Below are 18,870 nucleotides of genomic sequence, written 5' to 3' on the forward strand. Positions count from 1 at the left end.
TCAAAAAAAAAAAAAAAAAAAAAAAAGATGCTATCTAGGTATAACTTACTAGATAACAAGATAACTTATAAGGTAAGACAGTTCCATCTAACACCATGATAGAAAAAAATAATTACTTAGACCATTATACAGATGGCATTGGGTTACATACTACGTAACTTACAGGAATGTATATGACATGATTTGTACCCTTTACCAAAGCACTAGTTTATTAAAGAGAAAAATCTATAGACATAAATCTTCAGGCAGCAGTGTAAGAGGATCCATGGGGCAAACCTATGACTAGATGCCAAAAGGATGGTACTGATAAAGTGCAATGCTCCCTTGGAGGCAGTGATCACTAATCTGTGGAAAATTCTGTGAAGTACTCAGCATAAGTCATCACTGATTGAATGTCTATGCTTTTTGAGTAGTTTCTCATACTGGGAAGGACACAGAATGCAAATTAGTCCCACTTTGGTGTGAAATCAGACTTTACCATCCATAATCTCAGCATTAGTAAAATGAAAATGATAATAGTTTTTAATTCATTTTTTGACGAAATTTATCAAATAAGGTGCTCCAAGGACTCAGAGGTCATCTCCCTGGGGGCCAGGTCAACAACCAGTTCTGAAGATCTTGGGAATGTACCGGGTTTGAGCAAATCAGGCCTGCTAAATTAACCCTTTCCTGTACAACTGACCAATAGCCCCCAGTAGGTCCAGGCCCTAATTCCTGGAACCTAGAGATGTTATATAACAAAAAGGACTTTACAAATATGAGTAAGTTATTGAGATGGAGGGAATATGCTGAATTATCTGGGTGGGTCTTAAATGTAACCACAGGGATTTTGTAAGATGGAGACAAGCATATTTAACTATGAAGAGAAAGAGGACAATATGAAGACTAAAAGCAAGATGCTAAAATGCTGGCTTTGAAATTAGAGAAAGAGCCACAATTCTTTACATAATACAAAGAATTCAACCAGAAAAGCAAGGAAAAGGAGTCTCCAGAGGGAGCATGGCCCAGCCAACACCTTGATTCTAGTCCAGTGAAACTGATTTCAAACTTCTAAGCTCCAGAATTGTAAGCCACCAAGTTTGTGGCACTTTGTTACAGCAGCTGTAAGAAACTGATACACTTGGGGATAAAACTTTGTAAGGAGATCACTTTGGCATTTTAATTACTGAATCTTCTTGGAAGTCATTTTTTCATTTCATTCAGCTCTAAAAGAGTGAAATATTATAGCAAGATGTCAGTATATCCATGAACATGCATGCGCACATTTAAAATGCAAATGATCATAAGTACAAAACATTTCAAGAATTTGAAAGCCTTAAGAAATAGCAGGCAAGCTACCCTAAACCAGATGGCCAACTAATGGATTCAGCAGTTGTCCTATAAGGATATTAAATTCAAATATCAAAAGCTGTAATATCCTGAGTACTGTGACTTGAATATAAAAAATAATTGCTAACACGGAAATTAAAGAAAAAAAAAACTGGCATCACATGAAGGGTAAGGGTAATCAAATGACATTGGAAATATCAATGAACTTTACTGTGTCCTGGTCTGAATTTCCATATTCTACAACAAACCTTAAATCTACTCAAAGTCTCTTATTTCCTGTTTTTAAAGATGATAACATGACCATATTCTGCCATTGGTGATTTCCCCAGCTTCAATTAACATACATGTTTACCCTTCTGTGAATGTAGTCTAGGTACTTTCCAGTTCTAATTCACACTCACACATTTTACCCATTAGATCAGATTTCTGGGGGAGGGAGGGTTTCCCTCTAGGTACACTGGTAAATCTCTAGTCTTTTTCTTACTAATCAGATTTACCTATATACAATCACATTCATTTTTACAACTCATTAATTTCTTTTTTAGTCATAAGCTAAGCCAGTGGAAGAGTCGAGTAACCAGAATGATTTTCCTGAACTCTATTTTTATGGCAAAGATAAAATTGTCAAATAATAATTTTTAATTAAGTTAAAATAATTTTAAAGAGTTAGGAGGGACGTTTATCCAATCTCTCCCATTTTTTAATGTTTATGGTATCATACTCTATAAATCAATTTTCATAATATACAATGCACGCAACACAATTAGTGACTTCTGAATCATCAAATATTCTAATGTCAAGAATGACTTTAGAATCTATCATATTGTATCAAATTGTTTGAAAATTGCTAAGCCATATGTGAACTATATGTCAACAACGAATAAAGCAGAAACTTCTTTTCCAAAACAGTCCAATTTGTGGCCATTTATGGCTGTTCAATAAATGTTAGTTACATTTGCATGCCCATTTACTTTAGTAGCATACACTCTGTCAGGAAACTTATAGCCATTTCTGTCAGAGTAGGTCTCAGTCTTCATTACTCCCACTTTGTTGAAACTTTATGTAATAAATTAGTAAACAAAGGCAACAAGAGATTGGTAGGTTGGCCAATTCTCCCAGCAAGGTATTAGCAGAGCCTACACATGGTTACAAAATTTAATAAAAACACACATACTCCCAGTTTATCATGAAATACTTGAGAACACATTTCCCATTGAATACTCTTAAGATACACAATATTCAGGTTTTCTTTTTCTCTAAATAAAAGACTGCAGAATTTTTAATAATCTGGACAAATTCATATTTATAAAAGTCATTCATCAACTACTACAAAAGAAATGTGAGTCCAAATTAAATTGAAGTGTTAATATTTGATCCAGTTAACTGGAGACCAAAGAAGATATCCAATTAAAGGATTTTGGTTTCTGTAAAAGTTCTTTAATTAATTACCAAAACTGTTGGCCAAAATATCAGATTTCCTCAGGCATCTGAGTCACTACAGCTTTGGGGCCCCAGTCAGAGGTTGTGGCATCCCGCAATGATTTCTATGCTGATGACCGGCTCTGAGTATCAAGGGAAATATCAACAGTATCTCAGAGCTCAGCTGGCAGCTCTAACTCAGACACATTGAGCCATTTCTACTGTGATTTCCATGGAAACCACTAGGAACATAACTTGGTAAACCAAGAACCAGTTATAAAGCTTCTCAGCTAAATGCACTGCAAGTTCAATGTTTAAAGGTCAAAATGAGGGTCATGCAGTTACTTGAAAACACATAACCTATATAGTGACCAAGATGCAGATAAGATTTTATAAAATTGAATTAGTGTGAAGGTAACCCCAAACCTCTGTTTCCCTATTGACTGCCTGTGTGCTTGTTACTGCCCATCCCCAAGCGGATACTTTACAATAGCTAAACAGGTAATGGCCATGGTTTCTGTGTGACTACAGTTTGCCTTTGCATACTACTTTGTTTCAAGGAAACCAAGTAATAGTACAAATTCTTACTTCAGTTCTGAGTGCTATTATTTGTAAAATTATTTAACATTTAAAAAATAATTTTCCATTTACATTAATATTTTTCACTTTAAGTCAACAAAGATAGAATTCACAGTTTGTCATAATGAAGCCTTTAAAGCAATTCTTAGTCCCTAAGTTTATTTGCTCTGACGAATGCAAAGTGGGCCAGGAAAATTCACACCTACATCATGGTTATTGGACATGACTATTTTATTTTAAAAGTATTTATTGACCACCTACCGTGTGCCATGCACTGTGCTGAGTGCTAAGGATATAGTAGGAGTGAGATGGGCATCATCCATATATTCAGGAACTTCTAGCCTATGGTATTCCATGTTTCGGGTGACCCAGACAGGCTGATGACTTGTTGGACAAAAATTCAAGGAAGTAACTACGTAGATTGAAAAACTTATCTCGGCCAGCTGGAGCTGAAAATTATCCAAGATACTTATCCTTCCAGTTAGTCCATAAAATATGTATTACTTGGAGTAAATAATCCTAGCTGTTATAATAAATAAAAGAACCCTGAAATCTCATTTCTGGTTTATCTCAGTGGGGAGGAATGAAGGTGCTCTGTTTCATAATATTCCATGGGATCTAGGCTACTTCAACCTTGTGGCTCCACACTCTTCTCTGGCCTTGGAGTTATGATCCATCCAGTGAGTGAAGAAAGTGGGAGGATTTGACAGGCCAGACGTAGAATTTGAGCATGTGACTTCTGGAATATTTTGTTGGCCAGAATTCAATCTCACAGTCATACCAATTGCTCTGAACTCTAGGAAATAGAGTGTCCAAGAAGAAAAGAAGAATATTCTCTACCTGTCTGCACCCACACCAGTCCAAAGTTCTCTCTGTTGTGCCCAAGATTGCGAATCCGGGAAACCACCAAGGAGCCGACACCGATGCAAACTCACGAGGGTTTATTAGCAAGCTCCAGCTTGGGTCCAAGTATACCCGACACAGCAGAGCAGGGACTTGGACCTCGAAGTGGGTTACAGCTGGGTTTTTTATAGGCTGGTTTAGGGGATTTTCAGAAGGGGTGGAGGAATTTCTCAAGTTCTGTTTACATTCTGATATGGGGCTTTCAAGGGCATTGAGCTCTGTTCTCATTCTACTATGGGACTTTCTACCACAGGCGTGGGCTCTGTTGTCTTTCTGATATGGGATTCTCTGCCGAGGGCAATTCTGAGCTCTCTTGTCTTTCTGATATGGGATTCCCTGCCGAGGACATTGAGGACATTCTGCCGTTTTTCCCATAAAGTTCAGCTCTTATTCACAGGGGCCTGGGATGGCTGTACTTGTGCTAATGCTAAACTTTAGGTGGGATGGCCTTAATTTTTCTTGGCCTCCACATTTCCCCCTCCAGAGGAACCTAAGGAAGGACCCAATCATGGGTCCAGGCTGGTCTCAGAGTGAGCCAGTGGGAATGAGTAAATCATGATTCAAACCAACCTTGTTGCTGTTCTCACTCCTGTTTACATCTAGTCAAACCTTTTCTGACTTTTGCCATAGACTCCTGGACTATTCCTGAGTGGTCAGTAAAGAAGCAACACTCCTCATTTGGGGTAACACATAACCCCCCCACCCTTGCTTGCAAAAGCCTCTCCACAGTTAAGACGCTCCCATCTTTTTAAACCTTAAAAGACTTTAAAAGCAAGGCTGAATTGGGTCCACATTTTTAAATGGCTAAAGGGGATTGGTTCTGGCATGAAGAGGGCAGAGCATAAGCAACATTAGTGGTGTAAGTGAGAACGGCGCAGTCTTAAAGTCCTTGAGAATGGCGTGTGGGTCAGCTGGCCGGATGTGGGTGTAGTGGACCCAGGGAGTAATCCCGTCGACCTTGAGAGCAGTGGGAGTGGTCAGGATCACAATGTAGGGTCCCTTCGAGCGAGGTTGAAGTGTCTGTTGTTGTTATCTCTGCATGTACACCCAGTCACCTGGCCGGTATTGATGGGGGCCCGGGGGTGGCTCAGTCTCGTAGAGGGCCCTCAGCTTAGGCCACACCTGCTCATGGGTTCATTTTAACATTTGGAGGGAGAAAAGGAGTTGGTGATCAAATTCAGCAAGTACCTCGGGTGTTAAATTGGGAATAATAGGTGGAGGAAAACCATACATGATCTCGTAGGAAGTCAGTCCCATCTTATATGGGGAGTTCCTCACCCTATATAGGATGAAGGGGAGGAGAGTCACCCAGTCCCCACCAGTCTCCAGGGCTAATTTAGTTAAGGTCTCCTTTAATGTTCTGTTCATCCTCTACCTGTCCTGAGCTTTGGGGCCTATATGCACAATGTAATTTCCAGTCTGCCCCAAGTACTAGTGCCACTCCCCGTGTTACCTTAGAGATGAATCCTGGGCCATTGTCTGATCCAATCTTAAGGAAAACCATACCTTGGTAAGATGTCTTCCAGCAGTTTCTTGGTCATGGTCTATGCTGTTTCATGTTTCATGATGGACAGGGAAAAGCCTCTATCCATCCTAGCGGACAGTTTGCAGTTGTGGGATCCTCTGCTCTGCAGATCTGGGCTTTTTTAGCTGAGGCCCGGTATCCTAGAGCCACTATGGTTTGGAGCAAGTCCCTGGTGCTTTGCAGGCATGTGTCCTGGTCCTCCACCGCCAACAGGATATCAAATGAGTGTGCTCAGAATGGAACTCACCCAAGTCTTCGTGTAAGACCTCATCGAAGAGGGTTGGTGAATTTTTGAATCCTTGTGGTAGTCGAGTCCAGGTGAACTGGCCATTGATGCCTTTCTCAGGGTCTGTCCATTCAAAGGCAAAGAGGTCATGGTTCTTGGGTGCTAAAGGCAAGCTGTCCCTGAAGCCAGCTTCTTGAGGTGCCTCCATCTTTCCTGTGGGTCATCCATGGTTGTGGCCAGGATCTTGGCCAGGTTTCAGGTCTGCTGGTCACTTAGTTTGGTTTGTTGCTCTTCCAAACTTTCTTTATTATTATTGACTCTTTCTGCTACTATAAGTCCTGCAAACTCTTCTGTCCTAGTATTCTCTCTAAGAAGGCTGCTGGACTCTCGTCTTTACCCTGTCTTACATAACCATACTTCTGCCAGATTGGTAGGCTTGCGAGCGGCAGCCTGGAAACCTGCCCCTAGAGTCTGGCGGTGGACCCGGAATCTCTCCTTACCTTCAGCTGAGTTGTGTGCTTTGGGGAGTAAAAATGGTTTTAGCCAAGGAGGGGACTTCTCGCTCATGTCCTGATGTAGGGCACCTGGTCAGGGTGGCCGTCAGGTTTGTCCCTGAAGATCACAGCCTTAACCTGTAAGATAGTAGGTAGGTGGAAAGTTCCTTCTCAGGGCCATCCCACGCCAAAGGTTGGCCATTCTGACATGCAGTAAGTTTGAAATTTCCCTCTCCTTATGTAAACAGTGATGACAGTTAACAAAGACACAGTAACACAGACAAATGAACAGTTAACAAGGGCATAGTAACACAAACGTTCCAGTGCGGCCACAGAGACAAGACAGAAAGTAATCCGAAGGGCTGGCAGCCGGCCCTCCTTACAGGTGAGGACCCCCGTCCCCCTTACAGATGAGGACACTGTCCCCCTTACAGATGAGGACCCCCATCCTCCTCACAGATGAGGACTTCATCCTCCTTACAGATGAGGACCTCTGTCCCCCTTACAGATGAGGACCCCCATCCTCCTTACAGATGAGGACTTCCATCTTCCAGGCAGGGGCAAGGGACGTCTCCTCAAGACCCCCGGTGGGCAGTCTGCCAGCACGTCCACCTAAGCCAATGCCGACCCAATACAGATTGGAATTCCTACAGGTAAAAGTACAGTTTAGAGCTCTCAGAGAATATGTGCACAAAAGGTAGAAAAAGTTGAGTGCACTCACCAGGCCTGAAACCCTCCGGATGGGGTCCTGGAGGTCTCTCGGATCTCGGACGAGCCCCCATATTTTGTGCCCAAGATTGCGAATCCGAGAAACCACCAAGGAGCCGACACCAATGCAAACTCACGAGGGTTTATTAGCAAGCTCCAGCTTGGGTCCAAGTATACCTGACACAGCAGAGCAGGGACTTGGACCCCGAACTGGGTGACAGCTGGGTTTTTTATAGGCTGGTCTAGGGGATTTTCAGAAGGGGTGGAAGAATTTCTCAAGTTCTGCTTACATTCTGATATGGGGCTTTCAAGGGCATTGAGCTCTGTTCTCATTCTACTATGGGACTTTCTACCACAGGCGTGGGCTCTGTTGTCTTTCTGATATGGGATTCTCTGCCCAGGGCAATTCTGAGCTCTGTTGTCTTTCTGATATGAGATTACCTGCCGAGGACATTGAGGACATTCTGCAGTTTTTCCTGTAAAGTTCAGCTCTTATTCACAGGGGCCTAAGATGGCTGTACTTGTGCTAATGCTAAACTTTAGGTGGGATGGCCTTAATTTTGCTCGGCCTCAACACTCTCCATTCCACCAGCACACAGGGGAAAAGAGCAAAGAACCTATGAGAATTTATCAACTCAGCCTGGCAGTGAAACACACAATCCACTTACATTCCATTGGCCAGAACTCAGTTTTGTGGCCACATTTAACTGTAAGGGAACCTGAAAGTTTTAAGGTAGGTGTGTGCCCAGGGGTAGAATAGGGATTACTGGTCTGCTCTAACAGGCAATTTCTCTCAATCATTTCCAAGAGAAAAAAGAAAAGTATGCCCTCATTTGTTCAAATTCCTCTGACTGCCCCTACATGATTCTTCTTTTCGGAAAGTCCTAAGCGTTCCTATTTTAATTTCTCTATTTTAAATTAGAGGACTCAAAAGGAAAAGTCTTGATTAGAGCAAAGCAAGATAGTTAGCCAAAAACAATCTTGTAAGTGAATTTCAGTTTTCCTAATTCATGGTCTATGTAGTTTACTTTTATTCAACATGTACTGTGCACGTTGCGCCATGTTAAATATTTGGAGAATAAAAAATAGAGACTTAACACTTCCCCTCAACAAAATAAGCTTTTATTTATTCTTAAGCAATAAAGCATTTGCACAAAAGGAAACCATATACATAATTATGATTTAGAGAAATAAACGTGCAATTATACATACTGTGACTGGGACCACAACCTACACTCCAAGAAGGTTGTAGAGAAGAAAAAAATGAGCAGTGTAACACCTTGGAAGAATTGCACTGAGTTTAAACTTGAAAACTGTAGGATGTAGAAGAATAGAGAGAGAGAGAAAAGAGTTTTTAGAGATGGTATTTGATGTAGAAGAAAAGTAGGAGCAAAATTCTGTTGTGAATACGTCCAGGAGACAGGTGTGGCTGAGGTGGAGAGCAGGTATGGGGATAATGGAAGTGGCCCCACTAAGATGATTCTGAAATCATCACCAGAGAACTGCTGTGGGGACTTGATGTGGCCAGAGGGGGCCTGTTCAGGTGTTTAAGGAATACTGTTCTGGCGACAATGTGTAGAGCAGAAGGTGAGAGGGTGACAGCAGCACTCAGTGGGCCTTTGCAAAAACTGAGGAACGCAAGGATAAGAGACAGGACTAGAGTAGTGTTATTTAAAAAAAAAAAAAAAAAAAAAAAAGATTTTATTTATCTATTTGTGAGAGAAAGAACAAATAGGGGGAAGCAGAAGGAGAGGAGGAGCAAGCTCCCTACTGAGCAGGGAGTCAGACGCAGGGCTCCATCCCAGGACCCCGAGATCATGACCTGAGCCACCCAGGAACCCTTGGACTAGAGTAATGTTAGAGAAACCATAAGAAAGAGTAAGTGTGGAAAAAACATCCCTTGACCAAAGAATATTGCATTTATGAAACAACATATTAAGAAAAGACTTTAGGAGTGCCTGGGTAGTCAACTAAACATCTGACTCTTGATTTTTGGCTCACTTCATGATCTCATGGGTCATGAGATCAAAGCTGGATGTGAGACTCTAAGTGTGGATCCTGCTTGAGATTCTCTCTCTCCCTCTACCTCTGCCCATCCCCTGCCACTCACATTCTCTGTCTTTCTCTCACACACTCTAAAAAAAAAAAAAAAAAAAAAAAAATTAAAAATTAAAATAAAGAAGACTAAGATTTTACAGAAAAAAAAATGCCCAAAGCAATAATTTAAGCTGACATCCCCTAATGGTGGCCCACTTCTAGCAAATCCATGCATTCATATCCTGTTTACATTTCTGTTGTGAGGAGAAACTATAGAACCACCAAAAAAGACCCCATGTTCTCCCCTTAAAACAATCGTTTTTTTGGCAAAAAAAGAGTAAGCAGCTACAAGCCTACTAAGAAATGCAGGATTATGCACATTATCTCTTACAGACAGGCAGTGATGTTTGTTATACACTAAGGAGATATCTTCTCAAAAAAAGCAGATCTCCTCAGTTGACAATAGAAATGTAAACAGAACCTTACAGAATTTTCTCTTCATTTGGCCTATTTATTTATTTATATACTGCCTTTGCTAAAAAACAAATTAGGCTCGCAGAGACAAAATAAAACAAGATAAAGTAAAAATAGGTGATGGAATCAGGGCAAAAGAATAATAAAAGCGGAAAAAATAAGAGCCATGAGTAGTGTTAGTACATTTAAAAATAATAATAAAAGTGTTACAAAACTCTATCCACCGGCTAGAAGTGAACCCAGAATTTGGTTCTGAACTTTCTGCCCAAATCAGAATTGCTTGTATGACACAGTGTTCTTAAAACAAAGCATTTATTCAGAAGGGAAAAAGCCATTCCTTGGTCTAAGACCATCCCCTGCCCCAAAAATTTCTCTTGAGGACTCTCAAAAAAGAAGTAACGATTACTAAAATTTTGTGTTGGTCAGAACACTCTCCACTGCAAATGATAGAAGGCCCAACTCAAACTGACTGAAGCAAAGAATTTACTAATAGTACAACTAAAAATTCAAGGGGTTAATCTATGATTTCAGGCATTGCCAAATTAGGGGAACTCGAATAATGCTGTGAAGACTCTTCCTTCATACATCTCAGTCCTACCAACAGTGTACAAAGGTCCTTCCTTTTCTTGGCATGCATGCCAGCATTTGCTAGCTCTTCTCTTCTTGAGGATGGCCTTTCTCACAGGTGTGTGGTGATATCTCGTTGTGGTTTTAATTTGCATTTCCCTGATGACTAGTGATGTTGAGCCTCTCTTCATGTATCAGTTGGCCTTTCATGTCTTCTTTTTTTTAATTGAAGTTTGATTTGCCAAGATATAGTATAATACCTGATGCTCATCCCATCAAGTGCCCTCCTCAGTTACCCCATCCCCCCTACCTGCCTCCCCTTCCACTACCCTTTGTTTGTTTCCCAGAATTAATTAGGAGTCTTTCATGTTTTGTCACCCTCTCTAATTTTTCCCACTCATTTTCCCTCCTTTCCCTTATAATCCTTTTCACTATTTCTCATATTCCCTGTATGAGTGAAACCATATGATGATTGTCCTTCTCCGATTGACTTACTTCACTCAGCATAATATGTCTTCTCTGGAAAAATATCTATTCAGGTCCTTTGCCCACTTTTAAATTGGTTTATTTGAAGTTTGGGTTTTTTTTGTTTGTTTGTTTTTATGTTTTGTTTTTGTTTTTGTTTTTGTTTGCTATTAATTTGGCAGGGAGGGTTCTTTGTATATTTTGGAGATTAGCCAGTATCTGTTAAGGACCAGATAGATGGTTTGCAAGTATTTTTCCCATTCCATAGATTGTCTTTTCACCTTATTCTTTTTCTGTGCCGAAGCCTTTTAGTTTGGTGTAGTCCCACTTGCTTATTTTTTATTTTGTTGCTTGTGCCTTACGTGTCATATCCAAAAATATCATTACAAAAACCCATGTCAAGGATTTTTATTACCATGTTTTCTTCTAGGAGTTTCATGGTTTCCATTTTGAGTTAATTTTTATGAGTGGTATATGGGTCCAATTTCATTCTTTTACATGTGAATATCCAATTATCCAAGCACCATTTGTTAAAAAGACTATTTTCTTCATTGAGTATTTTTGGCTCTCTTGTCAAATATTAGGACCATTCATGTTTGGGTTTATTTCTGGGCCCTCAATTCTGTTCCTATTGGTCTATTTGTCTGTTTTTATTCTGGCACCATACTGTTTTGATGACCATAAATTTCCTTGGTTAATCTAAGAGTTTTCCATTTGTGTGTCTCTTTAAAGAATCAACTCTTGGTTTAATTTATCTATTTATCTATTGTTTTTCATTTCTCTATTTCATTTATTTCTGCTCTAATCTTTACTATTTTCTTTGTTTTGCTAACTTTGGGGTCAGTTTGCTCTTCTTCCTCTAGTTCCTAAGGCACAGAGTTAGATTGTTTATATAGGGACCTTTCTTGCTTCTGAATGTATGTTTATTGTTATGAGCTTCCCTCCCCTCTTGGAACTGCTTTTGTTGCATCCCACAAGCACTGATATTTGTGTGTCCATTTTTGTTTGTCTCAAATAACTTTATTTCTATTTTAATTCTTCTTTGATCCACTGATTGTTCATGAGAGTATTAAATTGCCCTATGTTTGTGAATTTTCCAGTTTTCCTCTTGTTATTGATTTCTAGTTTCATGTCATTGTGCTCAGAAAAGATACTTGGTATCATTTCAGTCTCCTTGAATTTGTTATACTTGTCTCATGGCCTACCATATGGTCTATCCTAGAAAATGTTCCATATGCACTTGAGAAGAATATGTATTCTGCTATTGTTGGATTGAATGTTCTATATATGTCTGTTAGGTCCATTTGGTCTGTAGTGTTGTTCAAATCTGCTGTTTCCTCATTGATTCACTGTTTGGATGATCTATCCATAGTTAGGAGGGGTTATTAAAGTTCCTAACTATTATTGTATTAGTATTTATTTCTCCTTTTAGCTGTTTGTTTCTGCTTTATATGTTTAGGTGCTCCAATGTTGAGTGCATAAATACTTATAATTGTTATATCTTCTTAAATGTATTGACCACTTTATCATTATATAATAACTTCTTTTGTCTATTTTTACCATTTTTAGTTTAAATTCTATTTTGTCTGATATAAGTATAGCTACCCCTACTTCTTGTTTTGGTTATCATTTGCTTGAAATATCTTTTTTTTTATTCCTTCCCTCTCAGTCTATGTGTGTCTATAAGGCTAAAGTGAGTACCTTGCAGGCAACGTATCATTGGCTCTTGTGCTTTTTCAGTCTATTCAGCCAGTCTCTGTCTTTTAATTAGAAAATTTAATCCATTTACATGTAAAGTAATTATGGATAGGTAAGGTCTTACTATTGTCATCTTTTACTTGCTTTCCTATTGTTTTGTAGATCTGTTGTTCCTCATTTCTTATCCTGCTGCCTTTTTGTGTTTTCATGTCTTTTGGTATCAGTATGCTTTGACTTCTTTATCATGCTCTTTCATGTAATTACTACAGGGCTACCCCATGTAGTTACCATGAACCTTACATAAAATATCTTAAACTTATAATATCCTATTTAAACTGACAATAACTCAACTTCAACAGAATTTATAAAGTTTACACTTTTACTTCTCCTCCTCACTCAGATTTTAGGTTACACTGTTATAATTTACATGTTTTGTTATATTGTGGGCTAAATAACAGTGGGACAACTGGGATAAGGAGTAGGAACTTGCTTCATGGAGAGTATAATCTAACATTTATTAAAGCTAGCTCATTAAGGAGTGTGAAGGTATATTTTAATGGGAGGATTATCTTATAGCTTATTAGAACACAAGAGGGGAATAGATAAATGTGACTTAGGAAAAGTAGAAAAGTCTTCCAGGGATAACCTGAGATCAGTTTTCATCCCCATATAGAAATCCAGGAATATTCCAACTCAAGAAAATTGAGGGGCAGTGCTTCAGAACAACACCCTCCATGGATTACATCCATCTACCAGTTGGCATCTTTACTTTCTATTCCCACAAACTTCAGAAACAATAATGGTTAACCAACTAAATGAGGCCCTCTGGGAACATCTGAAGAAGAATCCCTAATGGTGATATTGCTAAATCTTCTAGAGATGAACATGGTTTTATTCAGCCATTTAAAAAAGAAAAAGGACGGGATCCCTGGGTGGCGCAGCGGTTTAGCGCCTGCCTTTGGCCCAGGGCACGATCCTGGAGACCCGGGATCGAATCCCATGTCAGGCTCCCTGCATGGAGCCTGCTTCTCCCTCTGCCTATGTCTCTGCCTCTCTCTCTCTGTCTCTCTCTGTGACTATCATAAATAAATAAAATTTAAAAAAAATAAAAAAAATAAAAAATAAAAAAAATAAAAAAATAAAAAAGAAAAAGGAAAAAAAAAAAAAAAAAGCCCTAAGCATCTTGTTACCATCCTCTTGATTTACATTATTATTCTCTGCATCATCTGTGACCTACAGCATTACACTTCAAATTTTGTCAGTGCCTTGAAGCCAGACATGGACCAACAATTCTCCTATGACTCACACCATGGGGAAAAACACCTGGCACAACCCCTCAAGGCAGGCTATGTATGGTGAAATTTTAAATGGAAACCAGATGGTTTTGAACACTGACTCAACCCCCTACACAGCTCCCAGATGCCAGCAGTAGACAGCATTCTCCAATGGTTAGTGAGTGAGTATCTCAAGATGTGAACTCCATCTCTATAAGATGACACCACCACCACCACCCCCTCACTCCATTCTTTTTCCTTTCTAATGCCTCTCCATCCCTTTCCATTTCCCCAGGCAGGGAAATCCTTTCAAGTCCCAGAAGCTGAAAGCTTCATTTTTATGTCTAGCTCAGAGGTATCTAATTTCAGCCATGGTAGACATGATCTGTAATTCTGAGTTATACATACAGTAGCCTTCATAGCCACACCTGACTATTGAGCACTTGAAATGTGCAAATGAAAAACTGACTTTTTCATCTTATTTAATTCTAATTAACTTAAATTTAAATAGATACATGGGGGATGCCTGGGTGGCTCAGTGGTTGAGTGTCTGCCTTTGGCTCAGGTTGTGATCCCCAGGTCCTAGGATTGAGTCTTGCATCAGGTTCCCCATGGGGAGCCTGCTTCTTCCTCTGCCTATGTCTCTGCCTCTCTCTCTCTGTGGGTCTCATGAATAAATAAATATAATCTTAATAAATAAATAAATAGGTACATGGCCACGGGCTAGGTCGGGGATACCATACTGGACAGGACAAGTGCAACTCTTGCCACTCAGAAACTAAGAACCAACCAATTTCCATCTATTTTTCTGGCTGATTCTTTCTAATTTCCTTTTGAAATAGTCTGCTGAATAATTGGAAAAGAGAGGACATTAAGTAACATTTCAAAAATATAAGTTTATCACATTTATCCCTTTGTATGCCCAAAATGAAAGTTACTCTAATCCAGGGCATAGGTGTAATTTGCCCCAGGCTATCTAAGGTAGACTTGATAAGCTTCACTACAGGGGGAACATTCTGGTCTCTCACACGTGGCATTTCCTAGTTCTTACAGGAGGGCCTCTCATAATAGAAATGAAGAACTTATCAGAGTCAAAGAAGGCAGAGAGTTAACATCATACCCATGACTACACCCCTCTCTTCCTGTTTGTGTGCAAGGAAGTGTTTGAAACCCATATGATTTGATGGGGTCTGGGTGGCCTAGTCCCCCTATTATTGCCTGACCTCTTGAATGGTGTGGAAGTTGACAATTCTGTGCCCTCAAGAGTGGTACTGAAGGAACAGTAACAAAAGTCTGAATCTGAAAAGGCCCATATGGCAGGAACAAAAGATGACTCAGCAATGACCTTCATGGACCACCCACCAGGACCAAGTAGTTTAACAGATGCCTCAGTAGATACAAATGTAGACAGATGACAGCCAAAGACCAGATGTCTCCTCTCCTTCTAGTTCCTTGGCATCATTTAAGTTTGCAAGAAGTATGATGGAACCAAAGAGAAAAGGAGAAGTTTGAATAGGTAAAAATTAGGTTTTAACAAACCCCAAAAGACTAGCACACATTAAAATTTAGTTTTAGTTCTAGGAAAATGAGTTTATACTTATTCCTTATCTAAGTTTGTAAACTGTTATATTAGAATGTTGTTGATATTATTATTATTGTGATATCTAAATGTCTGTGTATATATACTATATATATATATTTCCGCAAAAGTACTCAGTGAGAGTGGACTAAAAAGTCTATTCACTATAACCCAACTCCTCTTCATAAACACCTCTTCATAAACATAAAACTCCTCTTCATATACATAAAAACATAAAGAGACATAAACATAATGTAACATAAGGTTACATTAGTATATTTGGTCCCCGCTGTAGCCATGAGTTCCTAAAGTTCTCCAATGAAAAGAGGTAAATTAAACTCATCCTGAAGGCCATCAAATACTTAATTCTACAAATACTTAAAATTTTATTTGACTTGATGGAAGGGGGAGCAAATACTTTTTTAATTAAATTTGAATTTGAATTAGCTTTGATCTGTTTAAATAGAAATACAGTCTATGCTTACTATTGATATTGAATTATGTTCATGTTGCTGCCTTGGTTTAAGCATCCAGCAAAAAAAAAAAAAAAAAAAGCATCCAGCAAGTGGTCTCTAACATACATTGTTTTCTCCCTGTCTACCTGCTTTTACTATTGTGACCAAACACATTAGAGGAAAAGTTAAAAAATTAATGAGATTTGTCTTCTAGTCCTCACAATAGTGTATGTACCAGTGCCCTGGTGCCGCTTATCTAAACCTGGCACCAACTCCACACCTCCCAGCATAACTGGAGGAGTCTATCATGAGCTAACATGTGACCATGACACTTTGCCCAGGGAACATGCATGCAGGATCCATTGTACCTAGTGCCTTAGTTATGAGGAGTGGCTCAGAAGGTGGAAGCATCAAGTATATCCAAAGGATACAAGAAGTTGTAGAAGCTCAGTATAGACAAAAGACTTGGATAAGAAGTCAAAACACATCACTTCTAACCGGACACAGCCACCCACTAGCCAGGAAAACTTAAGCCAGCCACTTAATCTTCCCAGTCCTCCATTTCCTCATTTGTGAGGTGCTAGATGAACTCTAAGATCCCTTCCAGTGAAAATGCTAGATGATTCTGATTTCATCTCCTTATATGTATGCATATATGTAAATAAATTAAAATAATTTACTTCCATAATATCCTGGGCCATTTTTAAGATTTGTCCTATCAAATATCTTATAAAGCCATAGGTAATAAAGAGTTTGGCGCTAATGTAAAAACAGGCAAGCAAAATTGAACAGAAAACACAGACATAAATTGAAGGATACAAACTAAAAGCTAAATATTGTTTAATCACTCAACATGTGCAGATACTATGCTTTGTGTATCATCATTATTCAATTTATCACTTAATCCCTGAAACATGATAAATGACATAAGATGGTGATTTATTGAGAAAGTAATGGGTGTCTTGTTATTTGTTTTTTCTACTTGCATCTACTTTCTCTACTCTTTGGAACAAAATAAAAAAGACTTTTTCTCTTTTCTACACCAAGAGAATAAGTAGGACCTGTATTGCTAAATCCTAGTGAGAAGTTATAAACCAGTGACCCACAGGGCAAATCTGGCTTTCAAATGTAAAACCCATTTTGTGTTTTTTTTTAAAATAAAAGTTAGTTGCCAGTACTTTAAAATAGGAATATCTCACATTTGGAAAAAAAAAATGCAAATTTTTGTCTTCTGAAAAATCACAAGATTGAGTAACACTGGGCATTTTTGTCCAAAGAAGATTAACAGCACATCAGTAGCAACTGCCCTTTTAGGCAGTTTACCAGGCCATTTCCTCCCCCTTTTGGTCCACCTCTGTATTTCCACCTAACTGGGCCCTGTGGGCATTTTTTTTGCACTTTCTGATCTCCCTACCTCCAGGTGTAAATTACCAGCTTTTGTAGTTTAGGCTTTGAAAGAAATCAATATGGATCTCCTCAGATGCAGAAGATATGGAAACTTCTGTGCAGGGCACCCCAGGTGGCTCAGCGGTTTAGCACTGCCTTCCACCAGGGTGTGATCCTGGAGACCTGGGATCGAATCCCACATCGGGCTCCCTGCGTGGAGCCTACTTCTCCCTCTGCCTGTGTCTCTGCCTCTCTCTCTCTCTCTCTCTCTGTGTCTCTCATAACAAATAAAATCTAAAAAAAAAAAAAAAAAAGAGAGAGAGAGAAAGAAAGAAAGAAAGAAAGAAAGAAAGAAAGAAAGAAAAAAAAGAAAGAAAGAAAGAAAGAAAAAGAAAAAAAGAAAGAAACTTCTGTGCACCAAGGGTAAGATAAAAAGTTATGGGAACCTACCCTGGGCAATCATGAGATGTAGAACACTGGAGAATAGACAATTACAGCTTCTATAGGATTATGAGATCCAGACCACTCTGGGAGAGCATATCCAAATACCAAAACCTCCTGAAAGGATCAGGGATAACTAGCCTCAAGGCCTCAAGCCTAGGCAAAGTCCCAAGGTGCTGCCATCCTCAGAAGTTCCTTGCTTCTAAAGGAATTAGACTAGCCTGAGCAAATAGGATGATAAGCCATAATGATCCATTTGAAGATATAGCAAATGATCAACACCCAAGAGCAGCATCATTGGCTATGAGGGAAAATGGCACATTCCCCTCCAAAAGACTCCTTTACAAAGCGTTTATGAGCAACGAGGACTTCTTTACCCTCCTGAGAACTGGAAAGTATCCACAAAGAGCAACTAATATGGAAATTCCCACCAAACTGAATGAGTAGGGCCAATATGGGGGTCAAGGTAGGGCAGGAGTTTACATGTTCAAAAAGCTTCCCTGGAGATTGTGTAAGACAGACTGGTTTGGATCCCATGGACTAGCTCTTTACTCACTAAAGTCATGTAAAGCTCAAAAAATCCATGATGCAGAATTCTTTTGCATAAAAAGCTGTCCATAGATGGGAAAAAGATAAAGGATGTAAAAACTAGTGCACAGCACATTGGTTGATAGAGGAATCCATAAACAAGAAACTTACTGCCAGGATACAAGTCCAAAATAGGAATTCTAACTTGCCAATATATTAGTGCCATCTAAAGGGCCAAATTAAGTCTTTAATTCACAGTATGGTATATACCTAATAAGCCACTCAGTGGCATTAGACATAGAGGGCATTGGCCATTTTGGCCCTCCAGCCTGTGTTCTCCAACCTGGTGGTATCCTGCTTAATTTTTAGGGCCTTACTTTTCCTCCAAATGGCCATTGCCTCAGAACACAGATTAATCTGCAGCAGTGAGAGTTTGTTTAAATAAGATAAAAGTTTATTTTTATTGTATACCATTTGATTCTTATATAACAGAAGTTATATAGCACAGAAGTTGTTTGGAATGCCCAGGTGGCTCAGCAGTTTACAGCCTGCCTTCGGCCCAGGGTGTGATCCTGGAGTCCTGGGATCAAGTCCCACATCAGGCTCCCTGCATAGAGTCTCTGTCTCTCTGTCTCTCTCTGTCTCTGTCTTTGTCTCTCTCTCTCTCTCTCTCATGAATAAATAAATTAAAAATCTTTAAAAATATATATATAGAAATTGTTTTCTGTATAAGATAGATAACATACAAGCTATTTCTCACTTCTGTGTTCAAAATGGTGGTGC

This window comes from Canis lupus, chromosome 28 (assembly GCF_048164855.1).
Source record: "Canis lupus baileyi chromosome 28, mCanLup2.hap1, whole genome shotgun sequence".
In the NCBI taxonomy this organism is placed as follows: Eukaryota; Metazoa; Chordata; class Mammalia; order Carnivora; family Canidae; genus Canis; species Canis lupus.